Source organism: Rhipicephalus microplus, chromosome 7 (assembly GCF_043290135.1).
Source record: "Rhipicephalus microplus isolate Deutch F79 chromosome 7, USDA_Rmic, whole genome shotgun sequence".
In the NCBI taxonomy this organism is placed as follows: Eukaryota; Metazoa; Arthropoda; class Arachnida; order Ixodida; family Ixodidae; genus Rhipicephalus; species Rhipicephalus microplus.
The window spans coordinates 87345382-87359124 of NC_134706.1; the positions used below are offsets into that span (position 1 = coordinate 87345382).

The 13743-nt window shown below is 48.3% G+C and overlaps 2 long non-coding RNA genes across 4 annotated transcripts; one reads left to right on the top strand and one right to left on the bottom strand.

Moving 5' to 3' along the window:
- Positions 1-151: 151 nt before the first annotated feature.
- On the top strand, positions 152-4218 carry LOC142767539 (uncharacterized). Of its 3 annotated transcripts, none has more exons than XR_012884978.1 (4): positions 152-933; positions 1543-1678; positions 1737-2139; positions 3596-4218. It is a non-coding gene; the product is annotated as an uncharacterized LOC142767539 (long non-coding RNA). The 3 variants fall into 3 exon arrangements; XR_012884977.1 differs by having other exon boundaries at positions 153-933; positions 1592-1678; XR_012884976.1 differs by having other exon boundaries at positions 154-1678.
- On the bottom strand, positions 2145-5146 carry LOC142767540 (uncharacterized). The gene is made up of 3 exons (XR_012884979.1): positions 4829-5146; positions 4670-4769; positions 2145-4305 (listed from the first exon to the last, which is right to left on the bottom strand). It is a non-coding gene; the product is annotated as an uncharacterized LOC142767540 (long non-coding RNA).
- Positions 5147-13743: the final 8597 nt, after the last annotated feature.

Here is a 13743-nt window from a genome sequence, read left to right on the forward strand (position 1 = left end):
TCACGACAAATATACTGCTGCAAAAGTTGGACCTCTGAGATTGGATTGGATTGGATTGGATAAACTTTTATTTGGTCCTCCAAAACACAGTGGCGCAATTATATAAAAGTTCCAAATCCGGACAAAGGCGGTCTTTTTCATTGAGTCGCACGCGATTGGCCCATACAAGCTGTGACGAATGCTGTGACGTTATGAGTGACGTGAACTGGAGTGTCACGTGACTCTTTTTTTTCGGTTTTCGGAGAAAGGCGATGGAACGGTCGGAGAGACTGTCCGAAAGCAACCGGATGGATTGAAATGGCTGCAAGGTGGCCTGGATTGGATTGAAATGGAAAAAATGCGCGACTTTTCGGCACCGGGACACTTAGACAACATGGCGTTTCCCACTGACACGGTACTTCGCCTTGCCTGTGCGGCAGCTTTAACCGAGCAGAGGTGACGACGCGAGGTAAAAGATGCATTTGAAGAGTTCAGCGAAGAAGAGTTCCGGCAATGTTTTCGTCTGTCCAAACGAACAGTGCGTAGCTTGTGCCACGAACTTGATCCTATCATCGGATGCCAGCGAGCCAGTGGCCTTTCCACAGAGAGAAAGGTGTTGTGCGCGCTGCGATTTTTCGCCACCGGTAGCTTCCAGAAGAGCATTGGTCGCGAGGAACACATCGGCATGTCTCAGTCGGCGGTGAGCAACACTATCCACGAGGTGACGGAGGCGATCATTACCGTGGCTGCTAGAAAAAGAGTGGCGGACTTCCTACTGACAACAGCTGCTAAGGATGAGGCAAAGGTGGAGTTTGTGCTACGCGGTTGCATCCCAGGGGTGCTGGCGTGTGCCGATGGCACGTTGGTCACCATTCGCAAGCCAGAGGGATTCAGACTGGCCGACACGGCGAGCTTCATGTCCAGAAGGGGCTATTATGTCCTAACGTCATGATCGTAAGTACTGTTAGGATCGTTTATTACTCGCCCTTCGGAGCAATTGTTCAGTTGTGACGCCAAAGCTGGAAAAAGTAATAATGCAACGAATGAAAAAGAACCTGCAGGGAATTGGGTGCGAGCTAGATGGTGGCTCGCAAGGCCTCGGTAATAATAAGTGGCAAGTGTTTTGTGCGTGAGCCAGTTGCCGTTTTTGCACTGGCATGCATACGCAATTGAATTGTGCATTTTAGAGGTAATCGGTAATATGGGCAGCAGACGTAGCAGAAGTATATACACGACAGGGAGGTATTTCCAACACGAAAGTGCTTACAATCACAATTGGACGAGCTGGCTTTGGTATTTACGAGTGTTTTTTTCCCAAGAGCAACGCGTAGCTTTTCACTTATCGATCATTCAGTGGAAGTCGTAGTTATGTGTACAGCAGAGGTGGGGTCGTTGCCCCCACACTCCCCCCTCCTCAGTGTGCTACACCCTGTTTTTCCCTCTAAGTGAAGCTCCTTGTACCAATGACTGTACTAGTACGCATTGTTTCCTGCATATGCGTAGAAAAAAGGGATTTATTCTGAGTATAAATGCAGTACTATTTTATATCGCTCCTCATCGCAGATGTGCAAAGCATGGCTGCGCATAATTGTCATAGACCCATGATTCCCAGATTCGTGCCAAGACTCCTGGGTGTGGGAACACAACCCACTGCGTGCACGCCTAGCTGCACATCTGCAGCCTGGCGAATATCTGCTTGGTAAGTATTAATGTGTACTATCTGGGCAGAGCACTCAGCTTTTATGCTTACATTGCAGGAGACGCAGGCTATCCACTCAAGCCGTGGCTCCTAATTCCAGTCCTTGGGAGTCAACCGTGCAACACTTCCGAAGGCCGATACAACAAGGAGCACGCATCCATGCACAATGTTGTGTAAAGGTGTATCGCCGTGTTGAAAAGCAAGTTGCGCTGCTTGCAGCACTTTCGAACGATGCTCTACAACCCCGATCAGGCAGCGCAAATCATCTATGCTTGCTTTGCTCTCCACAACATTGCGTTGCATGCAGGCGACTGGACCTTGGACGAGTATGTCGTGGACATGCCACCAGCTGAGGATGACGATGGAGAGCCAAGGGGGAGCCATATGCTCACACCACGCAACGTGCTCCTCAGAGACGGCAGCAGCGCTGTCTTGGACCTTTTTTGAAGTACACAGGAACGGTGAGTTTTCATGTTTTCATATCCCACACATAATTTATTTACACTGATTCTAGTGCATCTAGACATGAAAGGGCTGTGTTTGCCACATTTGAATACACAGAGTACTTACTTGTGCTTCAATATGAAGCAAGGTGGCAATGTCAAAATGCTGCATTTTCTTTAAGTGGCACATGAAATATGCAACAGAAACACCCTTTTCCATAATAGCGATCACAGTCACAACAGACTAGATTGGAGCAAGCATATATGAGCGGCACTCTGTGCTGAATGTTGCTATCACAAAATTGTGCGAACAATGCAGCAACGTCTCAAAATTCTTTTCACCAGAACGCATAAAAATCGAGATTCCATTAAAAACATGTTGTATGAACACATGATACATAAGTCCATATCTTGTCATAGTGACTGACTACAAGCATTCAATTGTGCACGCCAGGCTTGACGAGCAATTGTGCTTGTCAAGTTGTGCTGTTTTTTTTGCTCATTGTCCTAAACATTGTGTGAATGTTAAAATAACATTTATTTGAATTCACGACTGCAGTCATGCTGCAATGCTAAAAAATATGCAAATCAAGACGGCAAACAACAGGCGAGTTGTTTTGATAACATACAGCATGAATAATTCCCTCAGCCATCTCGCGGCTCCCAAGCCATAGCACGTTCGAAATTTATTCCCGCAAAGAGTCGTTTACAACGAAAACTAGATGAAATCAATCGCTGGCATGTTGCTGTGATGACCATTTTCCTCTGTAAAACTGTGCGAGATGACCACTTACTAGCTTAGCGCTCCCAAACAAGATGCGAGATGACCACTTACTAGCTTAGCGCTCCCAAACAAGATTCGGAATGTAGTTGTTGCATCTTAGCCTCATTGTGCTGAAATGAAAATATCACAGTGTGATGCAAAAAGATATCACATTACTACACTATGTGGTAATGCTGAATAAAAATCACAGTGAGCTAGAAAACACAGTGGGACAATACAAATATCAAAGAAACATTAACAGAAAATGTCAACTATACACTCGTGGTCTCCGTGTGAATGACTGGACACCTTTGAAATGTGGGTAAAAAACACTGCCACTAGAACAGCTGGAACATACATTGAGAAATGCATATATCGAACATAAAAAATGCTGCACTCCTTATACAAAGTAAATGCTAACCTAAATCTAGTAATATGTACTAAATGCAAACAAAAAATGAATAAAATAGAACATGAACAGCAACACGTAAACATATCAAAAACACTAAACCAATTATAAATGATAAAAAGTTGAAAACATGGCGAAAAACAAACTAAACTATGTATATGTCTCCAGAACCGTATAAAATTGAACATGAACAGCAGCACCTAAACACATTGAAACCGACAAATCTATAATGAATGATGACAAGAAAAAACATTGAACACATGACGAAAAATTAAACGAAACTACGTATCCCTTTCTCGCAGAAAGCCCTCAGCCATGGCCAGTGCCCTCCTGCACCGCTGCCGCTTTCTCCTGTGCCGCTGCCACACGCCGTTCTGCAGGAGCGATGCGGGTGGTTGATTTTTTCATCTCCCGCAGCACCTGCGATGAATCATCATGGTGTAAATGTTTAAGTGAGCTGCCGGTAAACCCTTAACCATCTCGTGGCTGGAAGCTGCTGCTGCTGCCAAGAATTCCAACGGGCACAACAACTTCCCCTCTGTTGAAGATCAACTGGCCTGATGGCATCCTTTGAAAGTGGGAAGCTTTGTGTACAAGCTATGCCCTCCTCGTGTGGACCTACAAACATTTGTTGAAACTGCTCTTTATTAATGTCCTCAAATGCATCTCTCACCATGAAAGAGCCCCAGGGCTAACTAACCTTTTGCCCGGCAGTTTATCATTGCAGATACCCGATACCATGCCCTCAATACAATGCATGGTTCTTGTTTACAGCCCAAGTTGGTTTCAGTCATCATAATAGAACATGGAGACTGCTTATGCCCCTTATGTAAAATGTAAACAAAGGGTCTACTCACCTTGAGCACCTTGTCGCCCTGCTCAAGGTTCCAGTCCTGCACTCAATAAAGCACTAAGTTCTCAGATGCTTGCGTGTTACTGTGTCACTGCCATCTACAGCCGCTTCAGTGGCCTCCACATCCATTTCCACTGCAGCAGTGGGAACATTCGCCTGCTGGAAAGCGTAGTAAGCATGATCTTTCAGAAAGTGGGTATTCGTTACTCTGGCTATTTTGCAACCTTAAGTACTAAACATCTTCGGAAATGTTCTGCAGCAATTCAGTGGTCATTGATGTCATGTATTACCATTTTAGTGCATGCACTTGCCCGCAGTCATTGCGTGTTTTATGATAATTTAATACCCCTTGTACTGCAAGGGCTGCAAACTGAGATTTTAGTCAAACCTACCCACTTTTGATTACTTTCTCGTGCGCTTTATTCCCGTTTAACAAGGTTCCTCTAAAGGCACCCCTTCAGATATCAAACTCTGTCATGGTACCGCTCAGGAACCCGTGATACTGCGGCGGCAGAGTGCTTACCTGTTGATAAGTGAGACCAAAAACGCCACTGAAGCGTGTCATCCCAGTCAACTGTAGAACCTGGCCGCGGAAGCCAGGCAGCCAACCCCATACAGTGCCCCTGAAAATATACACTAATGTCACAGAACATATTGCCCGTGCCATTCGACGGTCACTTACGTTTGTGCGTCTCTGATGGCGGCGGTGTCACGGCGGGCCTCGCGCACCGGCCTGCGCCACCAAGCCTGTCATTCCTGCGCAGGCACTTCATGGTTCAGCGCGTCGCTGAGCTCTTGCCACAGCCGCCACCGATCGGTGATGGTGACGCCGTGCCGCAGCTCGATGGCATTCGCCACGAGCTGGGGATGTTCGTCCATAAAGGCGAGCACCAGCGCGCGCTGAGCCTCGGATAACGCCGATGAGCCGCTGCTGCTGTTGACTACTGGTACAGTTGACCTCCGCCACGATTGCGCTCGACTGAGCCAACAACTTCGAAAGTTGCGCTGTTTAGGTTTGTATAGTGAAGGAGATATGAAAACAGTAATTGCTTGAAACGGGGTTGTATTTAGCGCCACTACGTACCGTCCCGCTAAATTTAGCTTTATTTTATAACAATAACAAGAAAAATACGTTTATATTGTGCCGTATTCCTTAATAAACGTTTGAAAACTTGTGCCAACACAATTTGATGATGATCAATAGTAGTTAAACATTTTTCAACACGTTAAAAACACTTTTCACTTTGCTATACGGTCCCCAAGTCCACGTCAAAATGATGACGCGAGGCTTCATTTCGCTCATTGGCTGTTCACTTCCCTTCATCCTCGCGACCGCTGCAGACCGCCCATTTTTTGACGTCACCGACAGACCGCCTCCGTCCGGATTTGGAATTTTTACATAATTGCGCCACTGATCACTGTGTTGCGGGCAGCTCCCACGTGGGGACTGAGATGCCAAGCTCCTCAGCCGCCTCGCGGGCTTTGTGGACAGCCCAGAGCTGATCTGCCAAGGATGAGCTGCGGATTGCCGCCTCCCATCTGGCAGAGGTGATGTGCGATAAATGAGCGAATTTGGTGCACTGCCAGAGCATGTGTTCTAATGAAGCTATTTCCCCACAATGTGGACAAAGATTACTTGGATATAGGTCAGGGTACATGATGTGTAACATTTTCAAAGTAGGGTACATCCGCGTTTGCAAAAGCCTTAATGTAAGTGCTTGGGGCCGGGTTAGATTTTTGTGAGGTGGAGGAAAAATCCTTCTAGACAGGTAGAAATGTTTAGTGAGCTCGTTATATGTTGTAAGAATTTCCCGGTTATCCCCTTCACCACTAGAACGCATCCCCGGGGAGGCGCGGTTGGAGAGTTCTCGCGCCGCCTCGTGTGCTGCTTCGTTGAGATTGGGAGGGGAATCGTTGATTTGTCCAAGGTGAGCTGGGAACCAACTCAGAAGATGATGTGTTATGTTCTTGCCTTGCAGTATTTTTAGCGTTTGTTCACAGACCGTCCCCTTGGCGAACGCCCGTAGTGCTGCCATGGAATCACTGTAGACCACTTCAATGTTATCCATCTTGAGTGCTAAGGCGATGGCCACTTGTTCCGCAATGATTGGGTCTTTCGTCCTGACCGTCGCTGAGTTGACGACATGGCCAGCCCCATCGACTACCACTGCCACAAACGCTTTCCCATTGGCGTAGGAAGCCGCGTCAACAAATACGACCCCTCGTTCCTCGTTTGAGACTTGACGAAGTATAGTCCTGGCCCTCGCTACTCTTCTTCCGACGTTGTGTTCTGGATGCATGTTTCTCGGTATAGGAGATACCGTGATAGTCTCCCTGATGTTGTCAGGGATATCATTGTAATTGCGTCTGATTGCTATTGGGTTTTGGCCCAGCTCCTGCAGGATCATTCTCCCCGACCTTGTAGTAGATAACCTTGCAAACTGTGCTCTCTCTTGGGCTTCTGCTATTTCTTCGAGCGTGTTGTGTATGCCAAGCTCAAGCAGACGCTCGGTGCTGGTATGTATGGGTAGGCCCAGGACCTTCTTGATAACTTTCCTGAGGAGCACATTCAGTGTCTCGGACTCTGCTCTTGACCAGTTGTGCATTGCTGCCTCGTATGTGAAGTGACTTAGAACAAACGCATGCATCAACCTGATGAGGTTGTCTTCCTTGATCCCATTTCTTTTGTTGGCCACTCTGCGTATGAGGTGCACCGCATTGTCTGTTTTCCGAGTTAACTTGGCTATAGATTTGCTCTTGGCGCCGGTAGACTCTATCAGCATTCCCAGGACTTTGATGGAGTCGACCCTCTGGATGGCATCCCCTTGATTTGTACGGAGATGGATGTCTATCTGGTTTAACGGCTTCCATACCCTGGGCTTTGGTCCCCGGCGTGCAGTCCGATAATGCAAAAGTTCTGACTTACTCGAGGAGCACTTGAGCCCGGAAGGGCGAAGGTAGTCTTCTACGGTGTCAATCGCCTCTTGCAGAGCTCTCTCAATCTGCCCCTCGCTTCCACCTGTGCACCAGATGGTAATGTCATCTGCGTAGATGCTGTGCTTCAATCCTTCAATGCTCGATAATTTCTTTGACAGTCCAATCATGGCAATGTTAAACAGCATTGGTGAAATCACTGCCCCTTGTGGCGTGCCCCTTGCTTCTAGTTCGATTTCTGCGGTCTCGATATCTGCAATCTTCATCACGGCTTTCCGATCTGTAAGAAAGGACCATACGTAGTCATAGAAGGCTTTCCCTAGACCAAGCTTGGAAATTTCTTCGAGTATGAATGAATGGTGGATGTTGTCAAACGCTTTTTCTAGATCTAGGCACAGAATGGCTCTCACGTCTCTGGTTTCATTGTCAATGACCTGGTGTTTGATAAGCTTCAATGCATCTTGTGTGGATAGCCCTGCCCTGAATCCAACCATATTGTGTGTATATATGTTGTTATCTTCCAAGTACTTGTTTATCCTGTGCAGTATGGCATGTTCTGCGACCTTGCCGATACATGATGTCAAGGATATTGGCCTCATGTTGTCCAAGTTAGGGGGCTTTCCTGGCTTAGGAATAAGGATCGTGCTGGCCAGCTTCCACTGCTCTGGCACCCTGCCTTCTTTCCATGCTGAATTGATCATATCCCTCAGGGTTTCAATTGAATCGTCATCAAGGTTACGCAGGACCTTGTTTGATATACCGTCCGGACCAGGGGCCGACCTGCCGTTGAGATCATGCAAGGCTCTTCTGATCTCCTCGATGTTAAAGTCGCCCTCAAGACCTGGATTTGGCGTGCCCTGGTACTGTCTACTTGGTGGTGCCAATCGTCTTTTGATTGGGAGGTACTTATGGACCTTTGAGATCAAAGAGTACATTTGAAACAACTTTATTCCAAAACTTGTTTTTGGTAAAGTACATATCACTATGCATGCAGGCTAATTTTAAGTGCCTGTTGCATGAAAGAACGTGAATAAATGAAAATACTAAATACGTGGTTTTTGAAACTAACGTGTAACAACAGAAAGCGGGATTCTCGAACGACAGCTGTTCATTGTGTGACACTTTGTACAGCAATGTGATGACGCCGGCAAAACGTCTCTAATAAATTACCGCCCGCATAAGTAATATATATAATAATGTTTTAACAATACAATATCAAGTTTTTGTGCGGAAATATTTTTTCGTTTTAAGTTACAGCCACAATGCGACGTAGCACGGAATGACGAAAACGGTAAATTTAAATAGCAAAACCAGAGCAGTCAAAGTTGAAATGTTGGTTTCGCCCGACAGTTCAAGGAACAAGAAGAAATGATGTTGTGCTGATTAAAGGAGAGGTAATTGTGACCGCGTGAAGCGAAGTCGCAAACCCTGCGCACTGTTTGGGTGAAGACGTGGAATTGAAAAATTACTTCACTGTGGTCATCTGCTGAGCGCGAAAAACCCTGTCCGATTGCACCAGCTGAGAAAATTTGCGTGGACGTGGAGGCTTCCCCAGTTCGCCGACATCATCAGAAAACTCATTTAGTGTCATTAATGACAACGAGTGGTGGGTTAACATCTGGGAGAAAATCGAGTGGCCGTGACAGAGCCAACGTTTGACAGAGTGAGTCGATGACGTCACAGTGTTTGGTGCGGGCATCTCAAGGTGGCGTCTCCACCCGCAGGTTCTTTCCATGAGTTTTCTCGCTTACCAAGCGGGGTAGGGAGGGGGGGGGGGCACGGATTCCCGCGCGCCTCTGTTTGGCTACGTACGTACGCGGAGGTCTGTCAACGCTAACAGTGGCGAATCGGACATGCAAAATTTAATTAATTTAGGGGGTGTGCAGCCCCCCCCCCCCCCGAAAGTTCTTTTAGATTTTGCATTCCGAGTCCAAAGACACGCACATGAACACTGCACTGTTTTCTTTATTGTGGTGTGAAGACAAGGCGTGAGCAAAGTGACGGTGTAACTGCCGAACAGCCGTGTGCTCGTCTTCGTTTATGCAAAGAAAATGCTGCCATGGACTTGTTGTGGTGACATCCGGAGGTCTTCACTGGGTATAGGTTACAGGATGACAAGGTTAGCGGATATCTCTTCAGCGCGGTGTATGATCGGTGAGCCTCACTTTTTTAGCTACTTGCCACAGGCCCCATTGTTCGATTTAGTTGCTGGAGCACGTGTCTTATTGTTCCAATTGTAATTCAGCGTACCGCTGTTCATAGTGGCGCGTCCCACGTATCGCCACGGTACAGTGATGGGTGCAGGCCTGGTGCGAGTAGCTGTGGCTGCTATGGGCTGAGCAGCAATCTTTGGCGCTCTTGAAAGGCCTGTTTGACTTGCCACTGCTGTGGAGGTGCAGGCCGGGGGATTCATGTTCTGTGTTCGAAGCGGCTGGCTTGGCTTTCGAGGTTCTGCGTGGGGTGGGTTTCGTCTTTTCACGTTCCCGACATGGGACGCCTTGCTCGCTTGGATGGCTGGCTGAGCAGTGATAGGCTGAGCGGCAGTCTTCGTCGATGTAGAATGACCTGCTTGCTTTGTCATTGCTGGGCGACTGCACGGCACGGCCTTCGTGTTGTGAGCGCAAAGCGGCTGGCCCGGTTTTCGAGGTTCCGCGTGGCGCAGACTTCGTATTTTCACGTTCCCAACCTGGGACGCTTTGCTCGCTTGAATGACTGGCTTGGCAGTGATGAGCTGAGTGGCAGCCTTCGTCGATGTAGAATGACCTGCTTGCTTTGTCATCACTGGGCGGCTGCATAGCACGGCCTTCGTGTTTTGAGCGTGAAGCGCCTGGCCCGGTTTTCGAGGTTCTAAGTGAGGCAGGCTTTGTATTTTCACGTCCCTAACCTGGGACGCTTTGCTCACTTTAATGATTGGCTTGGCAGGGATGGGCTGAGCGGCAGTCTTTGTTGAAGTAGGCCCCTGCTTTGTCATCACTGGGTGGCTGCACGGCACAACCTTCGTGTTTTGAGCGTGAAGCGGCTGGCCTGGTTTTCGAGGTTCCACGTGAGGCAGGCTTTGTATTTGCACGTTCCTAAGCTGGAACGCCTTGCTCGCTTGAATGGCTGGCTTGGCAGATTTGGGTTGAGCGGCAGTCTTCGTTAAAATAGAAAGACCTGCTAGCTTTGTCATCGCTGGGTCGCTGCGCGGCACAGCCTTTATGTTTTGTTCGCGAAGCGGCTGGCCCGGCTTTCGAGGTTGCGCGTGAGGCAGACTGCGTTCTTTCACGTTCTCTGCTTGTTTTATGTTCTCGACCTGCGACACTTTGCTTGCTTGACTGGATTGCTTGGCGTTGTCACCTGCATGAACGCGCTGGTTGGAAAACTTGCTCACCAGTGAAGACATTGCCGTGCCCGATGGTCGATTAGAACAGTACAAACGCGCTGCAGTAGTCGAGCGGCAAGCAGGTGAAGATTGTAGCAAGGACGTCTGGTCTTTCGTTACTCGCTTGGGACCATGGTCCTGTTTGAGCGACTGATGGGCGTAGTTGGGTTTGTACACCAAGGATGGTGACGCATTGCTTAGTGGTGCCATTGCATGACCAGAACCAGAGACATTGGGTGTGAAAGTGGGCTTCTGAGATTCGATGTCCCGTCCTTTGACCTCGTGCGAAGCGTGGTCCACGCTGGCAAAAGCCTCGGGTTTCACTGTGTCCGCGGAAAATGAGAGCGCGGCCAACTGTTCTCGGACTGTGAATGGTGGGCTGTCCTTGTGCGTGTCGAAATAGGATTCGAGTAATTGACTGTATTGCGGTGAGTCCACCTTTTCGAAATCCACGAACTTCGGGCAGTCGATGCCATCCCAGTTCCATGACTGTGAGCCTCCCTGGGACATCCTTCAGAAACAAGAAAGAACGACTGGATTAGGCTTACCAAATGGTGGTTACAGCGGGCTCGTTCTTCTTCGTGTTCACCTTCTTTTGTGGCTCATAGCAACTGCATAGGGGATTGGCCATCTGGTGGCGATAATGACGATAATGGTGGCACACAACCGCACCGGTTGGCTTGCCAAGAAACGAATAATTTATCTTTAAAATTAGACAGTTATGAAACTTATTGGCTTTGAGAAATTTTATTGTAATGAATAGAAATTATATAATATTATTAATAATAACAACAATAATGTAATTTATGAATTTCAAATAAAAACGATCATGATTCAATTAATATTTATATGGTAGAACAGACATCCCTGTGACTAATGGACCAATGAGGAGTACAGCACCTGAAGTTTAATAGTGAAATACTGATACGAAGCAGCATTTATTAGCGATTTAATGCTGATTCGATTTTTTTTTTTGAGTAAATGGAAGCGGCGCATGAGCGTCCGCCAGTAACATAGCCACGGGGTGAAACCAGCCCCCCCCCCCCCCCCCCCGAAAAAAAATTCTGGCTACGCCCCTGGCGGCCGCTGAATGGGATATAGGTCTACCCACTAAGCGTAATCGGTCAATGATCATGCTCATTCTAATAAGAGAGATATCAGTTCAACAAATAAACAAACAGATTATCATTATTATTGTAGAGGAGGATAAAGATATGCTATAGCGGCACGGGAAAGGACGAAGACTTCTTTTTGATTTGCGTACGTTGAATCTGTTGGTTATCGAAATTTAGTAATTGGAAAGTCAAACAAAGTCATATAATGAACTTCTGGCCAATCCCCCTTGAGTGGATATGAGCCATGTTAGAGGCAACAAAAAAATGCCCCCCCCCCCCCCTCCCCGAAAGGAATCATGACGAAATGCGAATGCCTTTCTTGCGCTGAGAGAAGTATACCGTAGCCGTCAGACGTTCGCATTCACCGACTTCTGCCGTTAGTCAGTGAGCGGTCACTGACTGACGTCAGTGAGGAGCGAGCCGACTAGAGATTGGGGTGCCAGCGTTCTCGGCTCGGCGTTGGCCTTTTACAGCGGCGTCTCGAGAACACATTTCATGATGTTCTTGAGAGGCGCCCAGTTGTTCAGAGACGCCGAGCAATACACGAGCGCGGCTCATAGCAACAACAAGAAGCACTTTTATTCGCCACTGCCCCCCTCCTCTGCTATATACGCCTCGTGACGTAGCGCGCGCATGCTCCCAGCGCCATTCATTCACTAACAATAGGATAACAACAACAACAACATTAGAGGATCAACATAGCACTCAGCGTCCACTACATCTTCCCTTGCGGGATATAGTTACATGTTCAACCTGCACGGTGGTGTCAAGCCGCGGCCAGAACGCGTACGCTTAGGTTCACCACACTGAGGCGCACTTGCCTGCACAGGTGGAGTCTGCATTTCAGGCGAGGGAGGCATCTTCACAGGCGGCACAGGTGATGCGTACAATGTACTGAGAAACGATGCTTCCGGCACTGAGGTAGAGGCTGATACTCTTGGCGGACTTGATGGCAAGGTTCCATGCGTCGGTAATGAAGCCGTTGCTGCTTGTCCTTGGGCATTTTGGCCACCTACAAACAGCACCAGATGGCAACGGTTCCTCTAGACAACACTACTAGGAGTCTCGACCACGTACGACCTTAGTCGCTGAGCTGGGCTGAGGACACGACCGCAGCAACCTAAATTTTTTATTCACATATTTTAGATGCGGAGCATCTTATACTCGCGCCTTGTAGTGCGCCGTCCGCACCGCTTCTCGAACATTCGACAGCTGACGCGCGCGCATGCGCCGTCACGCCGTCGCCCACTCTTCCACCATCTGTGCATCCCTTCCTCCTCTACACACCGCGCGCGCTTCACTCCTCCACCATCTGTGCACCCTTCCTCCTCTACACACCGCGTTCGACATCTACAATTCTCCTGATTCTCCAGTGGACGCGCATGTGGCGTCGCGCTTCGAGAACATTCAACAGCTGACAGTGCATGCGCCGTCGTGCTGTATAAATACTCAAGGTCGGCGCTCGCTCGCTCAGTTGCCGCTCGTCGGTTGGTTTGTACGGCGCATCGACGTCCAAGGTCGCGGTGAAATGAATTCCAACGAATCCACAAACACAATGATCGACGTCCCTTCGACCAGCGCCGCCCTTTCGCATACGTGTGTACGTGTTCACTCATTTAACACCCCCTCCTACAACCACGTTAACCAATTTAGCCATCGACCCAAGTAAGTCGCAATTTAACACCCCATTTCACAACCACGTTAACCAATTTAGCCATCGACCCAAGTAAGTCGCACTTTAACACCCCGTTAACCAATTATATGGTCCGCATCCTCCTCAGTGTTCCCCCGAGGGAAGCTGCGGGCAATTTTTTTTTATCCTCCCCCTTTCTGAGAGGAATCATAGGAGTAGCACGGCGACGGCGATGCAGTACAGAACTTCGCTGCAGTATTCTGTGCTTGAAATTCCTCGTGATTTGGTAAGGCCGGAAGAATTCGTTCAGGCAGAACCGGAAGACGAGTTTGTAGTCTCCTCCCCATAAGTAACTGAGCTGGAAAGACGGAAACTCCAGGTGTGTCTCGGTATTGCAAGTAGAGCGAGTTACGGATCAGGGCTTTTCTTCAGCAAATCTTTCACGGTACGCACCATGCGCTCTGCCTCTCCATTACTCTGAGGGTATCGAGGGCTGCTGGTCTCGTGGCGGAATCGATACGCTGTTGCAACGCCGGCGAACTCCTTGGACGAGA